The sequence below is a fragment of the Odocoileus virginianus genome, chromosome 14 (genome assembly GCF_023699985.2).
Source record: "Odocoileus virginianus isolate 20LAN1187 ecotype Illinois chromosome 14, Ovbor_1.2, whole genome shotgun sequence".
Lineage (NCBI taxonomy): Eukaryota > Metazoa > Chordata > Mammalia > Artiodactyla > Cervidae > Odocoileus > Odocoileus virginianus.
The window spans coordinates 35,298,270-35,317,968 of NC_069687.1; the positions used below are offsets into that span (position 1 = coordinate 35,298,270).

The 19,699-nt window shown below is 40.1% G+C and overlaps 1 long non-coding RNA gene across 2 annotated transcripts in view; it reads right to left on the minus strand.

Annotated features, from left to right (window-relative positions):
* LOC139038182 (uncharacterized) overlaps nucleotides 1-19,699 on the minus strand; it is a 213,796-nt gene that overhangs the window by 144,755 nt on the left and 49,342 nt on the right. For both annotated transcript variants that reach the window (XR_011491107.1, XR_011491106.1), the window contains exon 2: nucleotides 2,774-2,863. This is a non-coding gene — a long non-coding RNA (uncharacterized lncRNA). The remainder of the gene's footprint in view (nucleotides 1-2,773; nucleotides 2,864-19,699) is intronic.

Here is a 19,699-nt window from a genome sequence, read left to right on the forward strand (position 1 = left end):
GGGAAATTATCTGTTGACACTATTGTCTTATATACAGTTGCTAGCTCTTTTAAGATGAAAAAATCCACACGAACAAAATGTATTGCAAACACTCATTATAGTTTTCATAAGCAAAATAAGGAAAACCACAATTACAAAGGCAAACAGGAAATTAAACCCAACTATAAATGTATACCTAAACCTCCTGTATATTCTTTCTTTCTTTATTCAGGAAATTAAATGATACCGAATGACAGTGATCTGCAAGCTCTCAAGCGTTTAAGAGCAAGTACAGCATTGACTCATGAAAAAACTACAGGAAACAATGCTACTGTCGAGAGGATTTAATAGTCTTGAAAAAAATATGCTGAAAAAAACTATCCCCCAAAGGCAACCCATCATGAACCAGGTGTTTTTGTCTCCAGAATTTGCTTTCCATAGAATTCTATGAGGGAGAGTGAGTTTCAGGGACAATCTGCTGGCTAGTTACAGTAAAGCCCAAAATGCAATGAGAAAGACATGGGATGGTGTTGAGAAACATGGCCCCTGCTTGGCTGTGTGATTATAAGCAAAGAACATTAAGCCTTGACTGTAAACTAGGAATAAATATATAAAATGACAAGGCTGCTCTGAGGATTAACAGAAAAAAATGTGCAGCAAAGCACTTTGTCTAGATAATACTACTCAGATATTGATTTTTGTCATTTCTGTTTTTAAAAACGCCAATGTTGGGGTGAGAACAGTAAGATGATCAAAAAATGTAAAAGATTTCAATAATACATCATTTTTGTAAAACCACTCCTAATGATCTATGACTTGATCAATGTGACTGGCAGACAGCTATGGAAACTTAAGAGGAACAAATAGGCCAACATCGACAAGCAGCAGTAAATAATGTCTATTAAAACTACTTGGTTAATGATACAGGGTCCATTCATTTGGCTGTTTACTGAATATGAACTCTGCTTCATACACTGTGTTAGATGCTATGGACAGATAGTATTGTGTAAAACTGGGCTCCTAACTAACAACTCAGAATCACTGCAGATGAAAGGTACTGAAAAAAACTACATAATTCCAAGTATGCAGTAGTTTACTTAGGAGATGATCCCAGAAATCACTGTGAGGAAATGAGGAAGTGAGACAGGGAAGGGAGAAAAACCAATAAAGAGTACACTGACTAGCCAGTTACTTCTACAGTAGAGTAGTCAATTATCCCCAAGGACTGGGGAGTTCCCAGGACACAGGACCTTCTATGCTAAAACTGAGACAGTTTCAGGAAACCTGAGATGAGCTGATCACCCACCTCTGTCAACAACTGGGTCTCAATCATTGTGAAGGCCTTCTGAGAGACTGTATAGAACACAACTTAGAATTATCTCAATGAAAGGCAAGAAAGTATTTATCCACCAGCTTTCAATGGTTGAGGATCACTCAAAGGCATTATTTTTCAGTTACTGCCCATCTGACACATGTGGCAAAAAGGCCTCTCCTGTGTCCAGAGAATGCCCTCTGAAATAAAGACACAGGAAGATGTTGGCATGTTTATGAAGTATCTGCAGGCAAACTCTAGGGTCAGCCAAGGGGACATAGGCAAGGCATCAAAGCCATCTGATACGTGATTATTCTTTCCCAATCTGATGGGCTAAAGAATGAGCTCAATGCTGTTTTCATCAAAATTCCCTAATTAGTGTGGAGTTTTGATCTAACTTCATATTTGCATTCTTTTTTGAGCATTTGAAGACAGTTTGAGGGTATTTTATTTTCTCAGCCTCAGACAACTACTCCCATAATAGAAAACAATAAAAAGATTCACAGGATTTATCTAGAATATGTGTGTGCTGGGGTGGGGACAGAGGTGGGGAGCAGGGCAAACTTTTCCATGGGAACTGAGGTTGAGAACTGACAACTTAGTCATAGCGTCCCTAGTGTCAGGACCCTTGTTACACTTCCCTTTACCTTTAAAGGAGAATTGAGATCCTTCAGTTTTATAAAGCACATGTTTTAGGTTCCCACTGAGTTGATTAATGGTCATGATTCATACTTGTGTCTCTTCCAAGGTTCTTGTCACATACCCATTTCCTCCTCCCAGGTGAATTTGCAGATCACCCCTAATTCCCTGAAGGCCTGAAACCTGTAAGCCCGGGTGAGCACCACCTCCTTTCATTTCTGCTGTGACCATCATGGTCCATTTCTATTTTCTCCAAGACTCAAAATTTTGAATTATATTCTAGCTGACTACTAGGGAAATCAGGGATGTTTAATGGAACTCTGAGAACAGTCATTACTGACACCCAACACACTCAAATCTCTGGTGTAATTTAAAAGCCATGATGCTGTTTAACCTAAAAGCTATAGTTAGAGGGACTCACTGTATCATAATAAGAACATGAGCTCTGCACATTCAGAAGATAAATAAATCATAAGTTCAAACTGTAGATTCTGTCACTTCATTAAACTCTCAAACATTTCCCCAACTACCCAAGGCCTGACCTTATTAATCTGATGTGGTTTTATGCATTCTATCTCACCACGTTTCTTAGCACACATGTTATGGCCTTTTACCAAGCTTACCTTCCCACCATGATTACAGACAGTATCTTAGAATGATGATCTTTTCATGGTTTCATTATCAAGCAAGAAGCAATCTGTATAATTCCTTTCCCATAAAGTAATTGCTTAGACTTTTCCTGTTAACTTTTCATTTCAAAACTTGTCCTTTGGTTTCAAGGAATAAATCAGCCCTCATTTTACAGAGAGAGCAGCTGAGATCCCAAGATGTTAAATGACTTACCTGAGGTCACTGAACTTGCAGCCACAAGTCCTCTTCCTAGGTTACTTGCCTTTCATCCACATCACACATCTTGCATGTCTTCTTGCTTATCTGGAAAGAAGAGAACATCTCAAGTAGTTTCTCCCCATCCATGTGCCTGACTCAGACCTGAGTGCTTTAGGATCTTCCTCTGTCACCACCTCCGTAGACATGAATGAATGTCAACAGCACCTACAGTCTCTTCCAGACATTTGGTGCTCACAGTGTCCTATGCAGACAGCTATTCACAGTTTCATAAATAATGTATCTGTCTGCACAACTCAGGTTCAAGGCCACTGCAGACACACATCATAATTATATATTTCTTTTCATTTTCCCATCATGCTTAAATACCTGCCACTACCCATATGGAGATGTTTCACAAATATTTAATGAGGATGGTAATGAAAACTCCATTGATAGAACCATTTTTTTAAATGATGTTGTAGGGACTAAAATTATATTAATTATATATGATAATATGTGCATGATTTCTATGTATATATCATAAATAATATACACTTAGAGCTTTAATTTTTATTCTTAAGGTTAAAATTAATTTTTGAAATTAAAATTAATTATCTTTAGTATTGAAACACCAATAAGGGATATTGGCTTCCAAATACAGTGCTGCCTGTACAGAAACCAGGATGGAATCCACACTAGTGCTCCATTACAATAAGGCAATGGAATTGTTCCTTGTTCTTGTTGTGTTTTTGTGTTTGTTAGAGCAATCGCATTACAGAACTAAAAAGATGAATTTGCATTTACACAGCTGACAATTTTAGTAGACTCCTGATGTGAAATGCTTTATTCAATTTACTTCCCCAGAGGTGGCAAACTCCCTAAAGCTGAAGTCCTATTCTTCAACCCTTTAGGAAACTGACTGAAAGCCAAAGGCAACTTTGTTCCAGAGTTAAAGATCAAAGGACTCTTCCATGGGTTAGGCAACAACAGGGCCAGAGAAACGCAACTCATATTTTTTAATCTTGCCACTGCTCCGGCAAGGTGGTAGGAATTTGTGATCCTGCCTGTATTTCTTCTGTAAGGTATATATGGAGACCTTTAGAGTTAAAGTTAGGAAATAAGACTTATAGGAGAAAATGTAAAGAAAAGGCAAAAAGAACAGGAGGTTTTCACTAAACAAAGATCAGAAGTGCTTTAAACTTCAGGTATTTAAAGGTAAGCCATGGTTTTACATTTTTACCAAGTAAGATAAGTATGAATTGCCACAGGAAAACTAAGAATTTTAGGCTCAGAAGAAAGCACGTAAGGAGAAGAGAATGCATTGCTAAATTCACAAGGTACCTTAGATGCTCCAAATTGGGAATTTTGCAAAGCAAGGAGTTTGAAAGGCCACATGGTGGACTGGTGCAATGAGAATAAGTGGTATGTCTGGCTTGAAGGCCAGAGACTTCTTTGCTTCTTCCACTGGCTCAGTATTGTTTTGTTTCCAAACTATGCATTACAATTCATTAACAGGCTACGAAATCAAGTTGTCATAACCAAGGCTTTCAAAAAACGGTACAGGACAGATTCTATCGGCATGTACTGCAAGCTTTTGTTTTGTTTTTTTTTAAAAGGTAATTATTGTTCTATGAAACTTTGATTTTTGATTTAGTTATGTGTATATGTACTGAGTCAAAATGTAAAATTTTAATATTTCTTACACGAGTCCTAAAAAATGTCCTGAAACCACACACACAAAAAAAGAAATTGGCATGTCTGGGTAGACACAAAATTCTCAAAGTGACAATCTTAGCTTGGATCTGTGACCCAAATCTACTGCCCTAAAGAAAGCTTAACAACAAGAGCCCAATGTTTCAGACTGGACATGGAACAACAGACTGGTTCCAAATAGGAAAAAGAGTACGTCAAAGCTGTATATTGTCACCTTGCTTATTTAACTTATATGCAGAGTACATCATGAGAAACGCTGGGCTGAAGGAAGCACAGGCTGGAATCAAGATTGCTAGGAGAAATATCAATAACCTCAGATATGCAGATGATACCACCCTTATGGCAGAAAGTGAAGAACTAAAGAGCCTCTTGATGAAAGTGAAAGAGGAGAGTGAAAAAGTTGGCTTAAAGCTCAACATTCAGAAAACTAAGATCATGGCATCCAGTCCCAACACTTCATGGCAAATAGATGGGGAAACAGTGGAAACAGTGAGAGACTTATTTTGGGGGGCTCCAAAATCACTGCAGATGGTGATTGCAGCCATGAAATTAAAAGACGCTTGCTCCTTGGAAGAAAAGTTATGACCAACCTAGACAGCATATTAAAAAGCACAGACATTACTTTGCCAACAAAGGTACGTCTAGTCAAGGCTATGGTTTTTCCAGTAGTCATGTATGGATGTAAGAGTTGAACTATAAAGAAAGCTGATGGCCAAAGAATTGATGCTTTTGAACCATGGTGTTGGAGAAGACTCTTGAGAGTCCCTTGGACTGCAAGGAGATCCAACCAGTCCATCCTAAAGGAGATTAGTTCTGCATAGTCATTGGAAGGACTGATGTTGAAGCTGAAACTCCAATACTTTGGCCACCTGATGCGGAGAGCTGACTTATTTGAAAAGACTCCGATGCTGGGAAAGATTAGGGCAGGAGGAGAAGGGGACAACAGAGGATGAGATGGTTGGATGGCATCACTGACACAATGGACATGAGTTTGGGTAAACTCTGGGAGTTGGTGATGGACAGGTTGGTGATGGTGTGCTGCAGTTCATGGGGTCACAACGAGTCAGACACGACTGAGTGACTGAATTGAACTGAATGTCTCAAAGGCCATGGAGTGGATGGTACCCAGGGAGAACAGCTCCTGGCAGGACACTGTGGGTAATGTACTCAGTATTCCTGAAGCCATCGAAGTGTCTGTCAATCAAAGTCTAAACATCTGGGGCTTTCCAGGCTTAAAACTGTCACTCTGAACATAGTCAACAAAAATTAATGAATTTAGTCAACTTTGCCCAACTACAAAGCCCATGACACCACAGGATACAGATACTAACACTGATGCCTATTCCATCAAATAACCATTCTGACTGTTCAGAAACAGAGCTAGAAAGAATAAGGACTAGGAACTATCACAGAAACCACTGATCTACATGGTTCAGTGGTGTTGGAGAAAATAAAGTGAGGAAATAAGGCTTTCCTACCTGAATAGAGTTGGTACGGTTTGGCACAATTCCATGTAAGAAAAAAGTATCAAGCTTTTCTGTATTCCTTATGTAAGATGAAAGAAGAGAACAAAGAACGTAAAATGGATCAGTTGTGTCCACATGGATTGTAGCCTGGCAGGCTCCTCTGCCCATGGGATTTTCCAGGCGAGAATACTGGAGTGAGTTGCCATTTCCTTCTCCAGGAGATCTTCCCAACCTAGGGATCAAACCTTGGTCTCCCACACTGCAAGAAGACTCTTTACCATCTGAGCCATCAGGGAAGCCCTTATGTAAGGTGGTGTTAGAAAGAGACATGGTCTGGGGTATACTCTGCCTTTACCTACAAGGAAGGACAGCAAGGTCAAGATGAGGCTGTGCATGGATAACACTTTGGTGTTCTGCTTCAAATTCTTTTTGGAACCGGGTAGAATATAAGACATAATTTATTTTTTTAATGATATGGAATTTAAAGGTCAAACACGGCACACTGACAAGGAAATACATTTAATTCTGTCTTCATACCTGAACCCGAAAAAGAGAACTAACCATTCTGACTGTGTGTCCTTCCCCAGAACTAGACATCAAGTTCTAAGGGCCAATAAGCCGTCACTGATATTAGATCCCAAAGACAGTCTGATAGGCTGAACTTAGACGAGCTAAACTGTGTTTACATGCTTAGATCAAGTTTATTCTGAGTCAATGCCTACATTTTATAATAAGTTATCTCATGCTTGTATCATGAATGTTCTCATGTGGCTACTGGTCAGATCAGAAACAGCATTTCCATAAGCAAAAAAAAACCTTTTATTCAACTTTCTGTGACTCAAAGAAATGCAACCCTAAAATATGACAGTACATTGACAAAGGGTCAACTTTTGAACCTTGTACTTTTGATGTCCAGAAGTCACTGATTAGAATGCAAACATCCTTGTCATACCTATTATCTCAGGCCTTATCAGCAGACAAGAAAACTGCCTTTTATCTGTACACAGTCTTCTAATCAAGTCTTCCCTATAACTCACATACATTTTTATAATTTCCTTGCTGGAAAAAGTTATCCAAAAAAATCTATTTGAAAATAACTGGGGTCTATGTATAGAAGATCTGTTTAACCTCATACAACTGAATCAGTATAATCATTGAATTTAAGAAGAATTAATGATCAAGCACATATAAAATATTAAATTTAACTAAACTTCATAATGGGTAACATCAGGATGTATTCTCTGAATGTAATGTTTAATGTTCCCAAATGTTTTAAGTGTTTGATATAATTTGTAAAAAAAGAAGAAAAGTTTATTTTTAATGTTTTCTGAAGTTTATATTCTTGGCCACTGCAGTATTCTTGCCTGGACAATCCCATGGACAAAGGAGCCTGGCAGGCTATAGTTCATGGGGTCGCAAAGAGCTGGACATGACTGAAGCGACTGAGCATACACATTCTTAGGCCACCAGTGGACAGCAAAGCTCTTGTGGGACTTGAGGCCTAAGTTGAGCACAGAGGTGATGGTTTGGGGTGATGGAAAGCAGAGACCACAAGAAACCAATCAAGAGCAATATTTGCCTCATAGCACTCCACCTAACTCAAAGACCTTGCAAGTTTAAATTTCCAAATAAAATGAACAATCAGAAATACAATCAGATTACCTGAGAAAGGCAGGTACGAAAGTCAGGATCCTAGAAAAAGCAGGAAGAAGATATTCATGAACAAAGGAAATCTGTCTCAGAAATGCTGAGGAGACACCAAGAGACAAAGTGACTAACAAAAATAAGGGGAAGTCACGGATTTGGATGGTGATGCAGGGGATGTTGTTAGTGAGCAGGCTGCAACTGGCCACGTCTCTTCCATCCCTTGACCCATGCTTGTCATTCATTGCTCAGCCAGCCTCCTTCTCCACTAGGCTTCAACAGTCTCAGTGACAACCTGGGTTTTTCTCTCCTTGGCACCTGCATGGCCAGAATAAAGTACTGGTTTGGCCAAAAAGTTTGTTAGGGTGGTTTTCCATAAGATCTTACAGAAAGCCCAAATGAACTGTTTGGCCAACCAATACTTAGCTCTTGTCTGTCATCTAGCATATGCTCAAAAAATATTAATTGGTTTCCTTCATCCTCTTAACCACAAAATAAGAAGCCAGGATCAGAGGTATGTTCCAATTAAGAATTAGAATGAATTCATGCATACTAAAATTTCAAAAATATTTTTGAACAGTGGAGAGGGTAGAGTTATACCTGAAAAGTTTCACAGATACCATTGAGGGCTGGGCTCTTTAAACTACCTTGTCAATGAATCCAGAAAAACCATAAGTTTGGATAAAACTCCCTTGTGGTACTAACATGCTTCAAATTAGTCACCAAGCCACTGACGCCCCACAGAAGGAATTCACGCTCCCCAGAGACTTTTTCCCACATCCAAAGAACTTTAATTGTTCATCATCGAGGCAACTCGTGGCCACCGTTCCACTGGAAAGCTTCTTTCTAAATCTGTGCAGCGTGCTACTGTGTCAAACTGAAACACTGCATGTGCTAAAATAAGTCAGAGATGGCTGGCCAGATTAGGAAAAAAAATATTGTGGGCAGGCAACCAGAGAAGAATTTGGCAAGAAAGGAAGTCAGAGGGGATTTCCAAAGTCTCCACACTGAAGGTTAGTGATACGGATTTCAAATAATTCAACAGCAAGTTAGTGAGGAAAACCCACCGGTGGCAGAAACCAAATTATTTTTGAAAGAAAAAGAACTTAAAGACTATAAAAAAAAACAAATATCAAGATATTTCCCTATAATTATCAATTCTGCTATGAAGAAGCAAAGGGGGAAAAAAGATGCTTCATAGAAAATCCTTCATGACAAACACCAAAACCCCTCTCCACTCCAGGTCCTAACACAGATGTTTTTCAGGTCTCTGAAGAGTTTCCAGTAGTTTTAATCTCCACAATACTATACAGCATTTTTCCAAGGTTTGTATTATCTCTATTTATGTGCGCATGTGCTCAGTCATTTAGTCGTGTCTGACACTTTGTGACCCCATGGACTGTAGCCTTCCAGGGTCCTCTGGACATGAGATTCTCCAGGCAAGAATACTGGGGTGGGTTTCCATTTCCTTCTCCAGGGGATCTTCCCAACCCAGGGATTGAATCAGAGTCTCCTGCATTGCAGGCAGAATTTTTATCACTGAACTATCAGCGAGGCCACCTCTATTTATAATACCTAATAATGGTAGTGCTGTGCTGTGCTATGCTCAGTCGCTCAGTCATGGCCAACTCTTTGCGACTCCATGGACTGTAGCCCGCCAAGCTCCTCTGTCCACGGGGATTCGCCAGGCAAGAATACTGGAGTGGGTCACTATGCCCTCCTCCAGGGGATCTTCCCAACCCAGGGATTGAACCAGGGTCTCCTGTAGCCAGCATGCGGACTCTTCACAGAGATATGAATCTGTGTGATCCCAGACAAGACACAAAAAGTACAAACTCAAATGAATGTTCAAAGTTCTCCAAACACACTTGCACACACACAACAATATAGATAGGAACTAAAGATTGGTTTTTTTGGTTTTGAGTCACTGCTTCTACATAAAGAGTACCCACCCACCCCCACCCCCGCCCTGTATAGCTGCACCATAAAGGAAAGGAAAAGATGTATATAAGATCCTGGTTTTATCACCAAGATAGATCCTTTCTGTGTGTGAAAACGCTGAGAGTTTCTCATTGCCCGCAGAAAATGTACTGCCAAGCCCACAACCCTGTGTGGCTTTTTAAAGAACGAGGAAGTACCGTCGCCTGACCCCACTCCTCCACCCCCCACTCATCAGGCCACATGCTCAGGCTGCCCCACGTGGGCCACAGCACCTTCTGAGTACAAACAGTCCTGACTACCAGAGGAAATGTGCAGAGAGGCTTCCAGCCCCTAGCCATCGAGGGAGAAAACAAATGCACACAGAGTGCACACAGAGAAAGCAATTGCTCTGACAAGGGTGTGGCCTAGGGCTGCAAGAAAAGGAAATACAGTTGCCAAACCAGACCCAGGTCAGCAGAAGGGCATGAAATTGTCCTTCAGCTTGTGAACCAAGTAGGGCTAGCACCTTGCTGACTTCATAACTCACCAAAACACAGCAAATAAATTGTCCTAATAGATGGAGAAATACAACTCTTTGAAAGGCCTTCCACCTCCATAAAGTTTTGGTGTATTTAAATAATATTTATATCCTGTATGTTTATCACACCTGTTTTGTGTATTGTGAATACATGGATTTTCTCTCAAAATCTCTGTGATACAAGCCAAGAAAATCATTCAAAAGTTATTTCCATTGGAAAAAATTCTAAGATTGTTCTCTCTCCTGTACAGTCATATGTAGAAGGCATCCTTTTAGATGGCTACATCTCTTTGATTTTTCATCTTCAGTTTGGAAAATTAGCCTAAATGAAGGCATCTTCAGAAAACTTGGCCTTATTTCTTTAGAGCAAATAAGAACAGCATGCAAGCAACATGCCCAAGAAAAGAAGATGGCAGAGGAGGAAAACCAGGTCCTGAGCTGACATTATCTTGGCTTGTGTATTCTTTAGCTGCCTATCCCCATCAAGGGAGAGGCAGCACTGAGTTTTCTTTCCAGTGAATGAAGAAAAGAAACTGGCGTTATCTTCCAAACTGTATGACGTAAGATGTCATTAAGTATATGGGAATGTACTTTAGGGCTTCCTTCCCTGACAGCTGGGGTTCACAGTGACCCTGCAGACCTCCTAGCTCCTATCTGAGGTTTGTAGGAGGCAGATAGGCTGTTTTGGGGTTGAATCACTTTCTGAAGAAGGTACTCAGTGTACTTCAGCTAGGTCCTCAAAGCTCTGCCTGGTCTGGGTAGGTCTCCTCCTTATCTAGACACCTCCAGAGTTCAGAAGCCAGGAAAAACAGCTGGAAAAAGATCATATGTGAGGATGACTAGAAGGGAACTATTGTAGTTAGTCGGAATTAATGAAAAGTTAAATATCAAACTAGAAGCAGTCCATGGCAGATAGAAGATGGCCAGAAATCCTTTGATATTCTTCTCTTTGAGAGATAGGGTCTCTTTTCTTTCCCCCTGAATCTGGGTTGGCTGGTAATTACTACCAGCTGAAGAGAATATGGCAGGAGTGAAACTCTGGAACTCAACTCAAAGAGGATGGAAGTTTCTACCTTAGTCTCTATGAGTGCCGAGCAGTCTAACTACCCTGCTGGAGAGACCCTGAGACTACACACAGAGGGACAGGGCCCAGTTGAACCCCACTTTCTAGCCATCCCCACCAAGGCAATAGGCATATGACCCCATGGAACAGACTGGACACAAGTTGAATATCACTAACTCCGATGGCTGCCATGTGAAGCAGACGAATCACCCAGCTGAGGCTCACCTGATCCCTAGCCACCAAAATGAAGCAATACAACAAAATGTTCTTATTTTAAATCAATAGGTTTTAAGGTCAGTTTGCATTCAGCAGAAGATAACACATACACAGCCTCTGGGAAGAGTAATAATTCTGAAAACAAAACCTCCCATTACAGAAAATTTGATATATCCTAAATTGCAGCCACCAAGTAAACAGCAGATTGCAATCTGACTATGCTCCAAAACATGCAAGGAAGAGGAAAGATAGGTATCTCTTGCCCACTGTGGGCTTCAGTAAAGACTCTGCCTACAATGTGGGAGACCTGGGTTTAACTTCTGGGTTGGGAAGATCCCCTGGAGAAGGGAATGGCTACCCACTCCAGATTCTGGCCTGGAGAATTCCATGGGCAGAAGAACCTGACAGGCTATAATCCATGGAGTCGCCGAGTCGGACACAATCGAGCAACTTTCACTTTCTTTTCCTTTCCTTATCCATTGGCAAGGCTTCCCAAAACAGATGTCAGGTAATAGTTATGTTTCTCAAAGTTGTAACTAAGCTGCTGCTGAGGCTGCTAAGTCGCTTCAGTCGTGTCCGACTCTGTGCGACCCTATAGACGGCAGCCCACCAGGCTCCCCCGTCCCTGGGATTCTCCAGGCAAGAACACTGGAGTGGGTTGCCATTTCCTTCTCCAATGCAGGAAGGTGAAAAGTGAAAGTGAAGTCGCTGATTATTGTAAATCTTTGCAACAAATATCCATAAAATAACTACCACATGTCAGTCATTGTGGTAACCACCAAGGTCATAAAAATGATTAAACTATCTCTGCCCTTGAAAATCTTGCTCTCTGGTAGGCAATCTAATATGCAAATTCTTTAATTGGTTTAAATAAGGAGTTGGCAAACTTTTTCTGTAAAGACCCAGATAGTAAATGCCTCAGGCTTTGCTGGCCAACTTTGTCAAAATAACACAAAAAGAAGCTTTAGATAATATATAAGCAAAAGAGAGCAACTGAGTTCCAATACAACTTTCATTGTTGGAGGAGGGACACTAAAATCTTAATGTCATATAATATTCATGTGCCTTAAATTATTTTTCTTTTGATTTTTTTCAGCTGCTTGAAAATATAAAAATAATTCTTAGCTCCCAAGCTGTATAAAATAGGCAGTGGGCTAGATCTGATGTTCAAGCCATAGATGGCCAACCTTTGCTTTTTAAGTTTGATCAGATGGGCCTAAAGCAGGTAGAATTTGCAAAATAAATACATGAAAGGTTAGCACTATCAGAAGCATTTACTGTTTTGGATTGCCATGGATACAAAGATCTCCTTTCTATTTCTGATTTCTCCCCTGCATAAGGGCATAAACCATCTGGAAGAGCTGGCTCAGATGGTTTACCAGGGAGGAGCTCTGGGAAGCATCAAAACCCCAGGGGAGAGGAGATGTTAGCCAAGGAGGGCAGGAACCATAGAGACCGACGGGGGAGGGCACATCAGCACAGGCACCTGAGGCTGTGTTAGCTTCAAGCAAGAAGCACTCAAAGAGCCAAGTGGGATTTGGATAAAGTGCCATACGTATTAAAAAAAAATCTCCCCACTTTGAAAAATGCCCAGTGCCCTTACACAAAGTTCATCTTGGAATAGACACCTAGAGCTAGACAAATTGGAATCACAAAGGTAAATAAAGAAGAGAATTTAAGACATTCTTCCTACTGAATGACTATTTCTTGAGTTTTCTTCATCAGATTGCCACCCACCTTTCCTTTATTTATTTTTATTTATTTAATTTTTAATTGGAGGCTAATTACCTTACAATATTGTGGTGGTTTTTGCCCTACATTCACATGAATCAGCCTTGGGTGTACATGTGTTCCCCATCCTGACCCTCCCTAACCCCATCCCATCCCTCAGCGTCATCCCAGTACACCAGCCCTGTGCACCCTGCTTCATGCATCGAGCCTGGACTGGTGATCTATTTCACATATTATAATATACATGTTTCAATGCTATTCTCTCAAATCATCCCACCGTCGCTTCTCCCACAGAGTCCCACCTTTCCTTTAAATGTTGCCATTCCACTTTATGCTGAAATAAGCTTGTTTTGGCCACAGACTTGCTAAAGGTTTGAGGCTTTGCCTATTTACAGTTTTGTTTTTGCTTTGTGTTTATGCAAAGAGCCTTAAAAGTCATTGGAAAAATTTAAAATCTACAGAATAGCTCTTCACAGGAAGCCTGTTGCTCATGCCACCCCATCTCCAGCTAGCCCACCCACTCTGTCCTCCAAGTATGATCATGTAAAAGAGCTATCTCTATTGAGAGACAGAAAGAAAGTCAAAGACACACACACTTCTACCCTTTGTAGTTGAGAATGATGTGCATCCTGGTGCATATCCTTCCTGCCTCCTTCCCATGCTTTCAGCGGCATGAAAGTATGTTCTCCCCCAAGGGTAGCAGCTGTGACCTACATTTTCACATTCTGATGCTCTTTGTGGCTTCCTCTTCCCCTCTTGGGGCCTAGGATGCCTTCATTCAAAGCACGCTTTCCAATAGCTGGTGGCTTCGTGTCAGGCAAGTCCCCGACTGTTTCCATCATTCTGTGTATGTAGACACCCAAACAAGAATGAGGTAAGCACGTAAACCAAAACCAACCTAAGATAGGTCTGGTCTGCTTTGGAGAGGAAAAAATAAATGAAGTCTCAGAATGATATTCAGGCAGCATTTTGCATGATTTATATAATAGCAACTAGATGTCTAATGTAGGTTTCTTTTCAATCAGAAAGTCACATGATTCTTCTCCTGAGTCCAAATTAACCACTTCCATTTTGCTTAACTTATAAAACAAAGGCCTCTAATAGTCAACAGAATCATTTTTTTAAGTAGACTCCAGATTACGTTCTTGATCCTGAAAATCACGCTTCATTTTTCACTAAATGACAGCATGTAATAAAATTTTTAAAGTGAGAATGTGGATTAAGTTTTGCTTTTATATTAGTGTTTTATGTTAGAATAAGCCTAACTGTAACCTTATAGATAGATAACTTGCTTAGATGAGAACAGCTTATGTTATCATTGTTTCCCCAAACACACAGACAGCACAAATTTGAGATCTAGAAGGAAGAAAATAAGGGAGGAAGGGAGGCAGGGAGGGAGGCTCAGTTTCAATCAAAAACATCTATGGCTCATACTTGGCTCCATCTCTTTTAGTTGGGATTCCAACTTCATAAATGTTCCTCCCCACCCACCCCCTGTCTGACCTGGTGAGAAGCTTGGCTTTTTCCCTTACTAAGAGAAAAACTCTTCATACCTTTCTTCCTTACAAACATCAGAAACAACTCCATGACATTAATGCCTAGAAGGTGAGTCCTCAGCCACCAAGGATCCTTCAGCCCTTCCAGGTATGATACCACTACTTCCCTCTTCACTTTGCCAACGAGCTCACCATCCTTCCACCATCACTGTTCTTCCAGTATCTGCAGCTGCCGAGAGCAAGAGGAGGAGGCTTTCAGGTCAGACAGTAGCCTTGGATGATCAAGCACCATATCTTGGAATATGCCTCTTTCCCCCATTCATCTCTCTCCAAAATATCTATGTCCATCTCCTACTCCCTGGAACCAAAGTTATCATCTGTACAGTAGTCATGTACAGATGTGAGAGTTGGACCATAAAGAAAGCTGAGTGCTGAAGAATTGATGCTTTCGACCTGTGGTGCTAGGGAAGACTCTTGAGAGTCCCTGAGACAGCCAATTCAAAATGAAATTCAATTCAAAAGGAAATTAACCCTGAATACTCATTAGAAGGACTAAAGGTGAAGCTGAAGCTCTAATACTTTGGCCACCTGATGCAAAGAGCTAACTCACTGGAAAAGACCCTGATGCTGGAAAAGATCAAAAGCAGAAGGAGAAGAAGGTAACAGAGGATGAGATGGTTGGATGGCATCACTGATTCAATGGACATGAACTTGAGCAAACTCTGGGAGATGGTGAGGGGCAGGGAGGCCTGGCATGCTGCAGTCCATGGGGTTGCCAAGAGTTGGACATGACTTGGTGACTGAACAACAACCACATAGCAAAGAGGAATTTAAAGTTGCATACAGTTAAAGTTGCTAATAAACTGACCTTAGAAAGATCATCTTCCATTATCTGAGTGGGTCCAGCATAAGCATGAAGCATTCTTAACAGTGGAAGATGAAAACAGAAGAAGAAATCAGAATGATACAATGTGAAAACAACTCATCATTCCTGGCAAAGATGGAGAAAGAGGGACATAAACCAAGGAATACAGGCAGCTGCTAAAAACAGGAAACTGCAAGGAAGCAGTTTCTCTCTAAGAGCATCCAAAAATGAAGACGGCTCTGCTGACACTTTAACTTTAGTCCAGAGAGATCTGCATCTGACCTACAGAGCTGAACATTATAAATTTGTTTTAGTTTTAAGCCACTGAGTTTGCAGTAATTTGTTACAACAGCAATAGCATACTAATACAGAACCCACTGGTGCAATGCAGATCCATGCTGCTTGGGAAACCATCCTCCACTCCTAGATCCTCCCTCAGGCTGAGGCCTAGGGACATAGCTCATCCCACCTAGGCATGTGGACCCCAGTCTTCCTATTGTCCCTTCCCTCGAGGCTGAAACTGGACCACAACTCTGTGATCTAAACTCTCTAGATTTTATTTCTAAAGTCCTCTTCACAATTCTAAGGGTGTTTATGCAAATTATTGTCTTGATTGACCTATAGAACATCCCTTTGCATATGCAGAATCCACTCAGTTCTTCATTCATTCACTGAAGAAACATTTATTGCTGAGCCGAATGATCCTTAAACACTTTAAAGGAAGTTAAACACTCAAACAGGCTACCCTGGTGGCTTAGACTGTAAACCATCTGCCTGCAATGCATGAGACCTGGGTTTGATCCCTGGGTCAGGAAGATCCCTGGAGAAGGAAATGGCAACCTACTCCAGTACTCTTGCTGGAAAATACCAGGGATGAAAGAGCCTGGTAGGATACAGTCCATGAGATCGCAAAAAGTCAGACACGACTGAGCAACTTCACATCAGTGAAAACATTAGAGCTATTACTTCTGACAGGGAATGTTCCAGAAAATGACTTCTTAAGTAAATGCCTTTGCCAGTACTTTCATTTTTCTCTCATGTTGATCTGCTCTAGAAATCTTAACAACTATAGATCAAAAAGCTCTAACTCACATGCAGTTCATGACTTTACCTGAGTAAGAATTCATCTTTCTATAAAAAGCTCTTTATATAAAATAGACAAACCGTTAGCCAGACTCATCAAGAAAAAAAGGGAGAAGAATCAAATCAAAAAAATTAGAAATGAAAATGGAGAAATCACAGCAGACAACATAGAAATACAAAGGATCATAAGCGACTACTATCAGCAACTATATGCTGATAAAACAGCTTGGAAGAAATGGACATATTCTTAGAAAAGTATAACTGAACTAGGAAGAAATAGAAAATTTTAACAGACCCATCACAAGCATGGAAATCAAAACTGTAATCAGAAATCTTCCAGGAAACAAAAGCTCAGGACCAGACGGCTGCACAGATGAATTCTACCAAAAATTTAAAGAAGAGCTAACACCTATCCTACTCAAACTCTTCCAGAAAATTGCAGAGGAAGGTAAACTTCCAAACTCATTCTATGAGGCCACCATCACCCCAATACCAAAACCAGACAAAGATGTCACAAAAAAAGAAAACTACAGGCCACTATCACTGATGAACATAGATGAAAATATCCTTAACAAAATTCTAGCAAACAGAATCCAACAACATTGTAAAAAGATCATACACCATAACCAACTGAGCTTTATCCCAAGGATGCAAGGATTCTTTAATATCTGCAAATCAATCAATGTGATACACCACATTAACAAATTGAAAAATAAAAACCATATGATTATCTCAATAGATGCAGAGAAAGTATTTGACAAAACTCAACATCCATTTATGATAAAAACCCTCCAGAAAGCAGGAATAGAAAGAACATACCTCAACATAATAAAAGCCATATATGATAAACCCACAGCAAATATTATCCTCAATGGTGAAAAATTGAAAGCATTTCCCCCAAAGTCAGTTATAAGAAAAGGGTGCCCACTCTCACCACTACTATTCAACATAGGTTTGAAAGTTTTAGCCACAGCGATCAGAGAAGAAAAAGAAATAAAATGAATCCAGATTGGAAAAGAAGTAAAACTCTCACTGTTTGCAGATGACATGATCCTCTACATAGAAAATCCTAAAGACTCCACCAGAAAATTACTAGAGCTAATCAATGAATATAGTAAAGTTGCAGGATATAAAATTAACACACAGAAATCCCTTGCATTCCTATACTAACAATGAGAAAACAGAAAGAGAAATTAAGGAAACAATACCATTCACCATTGTAATGAAAAGAATAAAATACTTAGGAACAAATCTACCTAAAGCAAAAAAAGACCTATATATAGAAAACTATAAAACACTGATGAAAGAAATCAAAGATGACACAAACAGATGGAAAAATATACCAAGTTCATGGATTGGAAGAATCAATATGGTGAAAATGAGTATACTACCAAAAGCAATCTATAGATTCAATGCAGTCCCTATCAAGCTACCAATGGTATTTTTCAGAGAACTGGAACAAATAATTTCACAAATTGTATGGAAATACAAGCAATCTTGAGAAAGAAGAATGGAACTGGAGGAATCAACCTGCCTGACTTCAGACTATACTACAAAGCTACAGTCATCAAGACAGTATGGTACTGGCACAAAGACAGTAACATAGATCAGTGGAACAAAATAGAAAGCCTAGAGATAAACCCACACACCTGTAGACACCTTATCTTTGACAAAGGAGGCAAGAATATACAATGGAGAAAGGACAATCTCTTTAACAATTGGTGCTGGGAAAACTGGTCACCCACTTGTAAAAGAATGAAACTAGAACACTTTTTAACACCATACACAAAAATAAACTCAAAAATGGATTAAAGATATAAACGTAAGACCAGAAACTATAAAACTCCTAGAGGAAAGCATAGGCAAAACACTCTGACATAAATCACAGCAGGATCCTCTATGACCCACCTCCCAGAGTAATGGAAACAAAAGCAAAAATAAACAAATGGAACCTAATTAAACTTAAAAGCTTTTGCACAACAAAGGAAACTATAAGCAAGGTGAAAAGACAGCCTTCAGAATGGGAGAAAATAATAGCAAATGAAGCAACTGACAAAAAATTAATCTCAAAAATATACAGGCAGATCCTGCAGCTCAATTCCAGAAAAATAAAGGACCCAATCAAAAAATGGGCCAAAGAACTAAACAGACATTTCTCCAAAGAAGACATACAGATGGCTAATAAACACAGGAAAAGCTGCTCAACATCACCATCAGAGAAATGCAAATCAAAACCACAATGAGGTGCCATCTCACACCAGTCAGAATGGCTGCTATCAAAAAGTCTACAAATAATAAATGCTAGAGAGAGTGCAGAGAAAAAGGAACCCTCTTACACTGTTTGCAGGAATGCAAACTAGTACAGCCACTATGGAGAACAGTGTGGAGATCCCTTAAAGACTGGAAATAGAACTGCCATATGACCCAGCAATTCCACTGCTGGGCATACACACCAAGGAAACCAGAATTGAAAGAGACACAAGTATCCCAATGTTCATCACAGCACTGTTTACAATAGCCAGGACATGGAAGCGACCTAGATGTCCATCAGCAGATGAATGGGTAAGAAAGCTCTGGTACATATACACAGTGGAATATTACTCAGCCATTAAAAAGAATACATTTGAATCAGTTCTAATGGAGTGGATAAACTGGAGAATATTGTACAGAGTGAAGTAAGTCAGAAAGAAAAACATCAATACAGTATACTAATGCATATATATGGAATTTAGAAAGATGGCAACAATGACCCTATATGTGAGACAGCAAAAGAGACACAGATGTAAAGAAGAGTCTTTTGGACTCTATGGGAGAAGGCAAGGGTGGGATGATTCAAGGGGGTAGCGTTGAAACATGTATATTATATGTGAAGCAGATCGCCAATCCAGGTTTGATGCATGAGACAGGATGCTCAGGGCTGGTGCACTGGAATGACCCTGGGGGATGGGATGGGGAGGGAGGTGGGTGGGGGGTTCTGGATGGGGAACACATGTGCGCTGTAGCTGATTCATGTTGATGTTTGGCAAAAACCACTACAATATTGTAAAGTAATTAGCTTCCAATTAAAATAAATAATTTTTTAAGCTCTTTATATAAAAACCACTTCATACAAAAAGTCAAAACATAAATGAGATTCCCAGAGAACCAGTCTTTACTGGTGGCCCAGTGCAGTAGTAGAGACCCAGATCCTGCGTGAAACTGCTCCG